Raw genomic sequence first — 2,505 nt, 5'->3', positions numbered from 1 at the left:
TCTGGCCTTCTGACATAGCCCATTTCTAAAATCAGGAGGTTGCGCATACACATCATGGCTTGTACCCCGTAATGGATTTTTCCTCCAGAAACTTGTCCAATCCCTTTTTAAAGGCGTCCAGGCCAGATGCCGTCACCACATCCTGTGGCAAGGAGTTCCACAAACCAACCACACGCTGTGTAAAGAAATATTTTCTCTTGTCTGTTCTAACTCTCCCAACACTCAATTTTAGTGGATGTCCCCTGGTTCTGGTATTATGTGAGAGTGTAAAGAGCATCTCCCTATCCACTCTGTCCATCCCCTGCATAATTTTGTATGTCTCAATCATGTCCCCCCTCAGGCGTCTCTTTTCTAGGCTGAAGAGGCCCAAATGAGGGACTGAGACCTGGGAGTTGATAAGGAACAATAAAAGGCATTTATTCGAAGGGTGACTAAACAAGACAAGGTATTGGAGAGCTTCCCTACCATGCCGCCGATCTCCCCAAAACTGTACACTGGCCAGCCGCTTCTGGGGTCAGTTGCCCCAGCAGGCTTTGCACCCAGATTTCCAGGCAGACGTGTCTGGACCACATGCAGTTTGGGGCAGATCGGCCACACGGTAAGGAGGTTCCCCTGCAGAATGGAGCGTTCTGTTCCAGCCTCTTCTGGAACACAGCGGTCTCCAGAGACCGCTGATCTCTCAAAATGGTGAAAAATAGAAGGTAGGGTTTTAAATAATGCCCCGCTTCATGCTGTGACCCTCCTCCACACATTCAATATTAGAGTCAGAAACCAAATTAGAGCATATCTTTACCTTTTCCAAGATTCAACAAAGTGTCTATGAATCTTGATTCCAAAAGTTTGGTCCAAGATCCCAAAAGTCTGTCAGTGTCCTGGAAGCATCAGGCTGACCACATCAGGAACAGCAAACTAGACTACACTGTCCTGACAACAAGTCTTCTTCTCACCCCCTTAAGTGCCATAAATATTTATATTTTGATATCTGGTAGTTTGTATTTTGAACTATGCTTACAGAAAGGGCCAATTTCCTTATTTAATGGAGCTGTTTCAGAAAATGGAAATCTTCGAGCTATTTTCGCTTACTGTAATGTTTGTTGATTAAGGAATAGATACGGAATTCTTCAATCACCACTGTAAAAAAAAAAAATTCCAATTGGTTCTCGTGCTCTGATGATCAGAAACTTCAGCTACACTCAAGATCGAAACGCTAAATATTCTGACTTTATCCTGACAGGCATATGAATATTCATCCAGTACTCCAAATCAGTTCAAAATGAGTAACCTATTTATCTTGTGTTACATGAATACACAAACGAATACAAAAAAAAACACTGCATCTTAAAAGAATCCAAGATCATTGGTCCACTTTTGTGTATGCAAGGGGCAATCAGCAAATTGCTTTTTCCTGTACATTTCACTTGTTTTTGAGCTTTCTAATAAGATGGGGAAGCAAAGAAATATATTCCAAAAAAATTACTTACTATCCATTCCTATGGTGCAGCATAAGCTTTTGGCTGGCAACCTTCAGTCTCGAAAGACTATGGTATAAGCCTACAGCACCCGGTATTCCCAGGTGGTCTCCCATCCAAGTACTAATCAGGCCTGACCCTGCTTAGCTTCCAAGATCAAACGAGATCAGGCATGTGCAGGGAAACAGTTGCTGCCAGAGCATAAGCTGCAATAAAAACTGAGGTGTTGTTTCCTCACAGCAGGACTAAGGCACTGGTGTCCGTTCCTATGAGACAAATTATTGCCTCTAATTTTCTTGCCTAACTAATTTTTATTTAGCATGGCAAATGGCAACACAGGAATCGAGCAGTTTCTGCCATCTGCTTCCATGCATTTACAGCCTAATCCGGGGGTGGTCAACCTTCCAACTTTAGGGTTCCTGACCTCTTAACAGTTGTATAGAAGAGGGAATTTCAGTAGATACAGCTTGTCATCTGCATCATCTCCAGTAGATACAGCTTGTCATCTGCCATTTGTGAGGTGACAAGCTGCACCTGCCAAAATTCCCTCTTCTACACAGTAACCTTATGTGGGCCTTCTAGTGATGGAACAAATGTTTCATTTGTGGAAAGCAACATGTGCAATGGGGCCCCTGGTGCAAAAGGCTGGTGAACCTGTGCACGCTCCACCAGAGCATCTAGGCACTGTTGTGAGCGATGAGTTGGCACAGGGGTGGATGGGGGCAGGGATGGGGTCTAATGGGGCAGAGAGGAGTAGGAACAGGACGGAGATTGGGGCTGCCAGAAAGGACGGCAGGGCAGGCAGGAGCAATCAGCCGCAGCGATGGTGCCGTCAATATGATCTGCACCCTTCCTGGCCTCACCACGCCTCCCGTGTCCTCTTGGGCTTGCCTCAGCACAAAATTTCAAGAGATGCTTTTTCAAGTGGTGCTCTTACATTTATCAGGAAGAGATTAACTGGCCCTCCTCGCCCCAGCATGGTGTCTTTTCTAGTGGCTGTTTTCTGATGTTCTTTTGCATCTTTTTAGACTGTGAG

The 2,505-nt window shown here is 45.0% G+C and overlaps 1 pseudogene; it reads right to left on the bottom strand.

Annotated features, from left to right (window-relative positions):
- Window positions 1–1,548: 1,548 nt before the first annotated feature.
- On the bottom strand, window positions 1,549–1,668 carry LOC136658083 (5S ribosomal RNA; annotated as a pseudogene).
- Between the last annotated feature and the right edge of the window lie 837 nt (window positions 1,669–2,505).

This window comes from Tiliqua scincoides, chromosome 7 (genome assembly GCF_035046505.1).
Source record: "Tiliqua scincoides isolate rTilSci1 chromosome 7, rTilSci1.hap2, whole genome shotgun sequence".
NCBI classification, from domain to species: domain Eukaryota; kingdom Metazoa; phylum Chordata; class Lepidosauria; order Squamata; family Scincidae; genus Tiliqua; species Tiliqua scincoides.
Note: the sequence above shows the minus strand (reverse complement) of the source record. Positions and strands in the feature narration are given on the sequence as shown.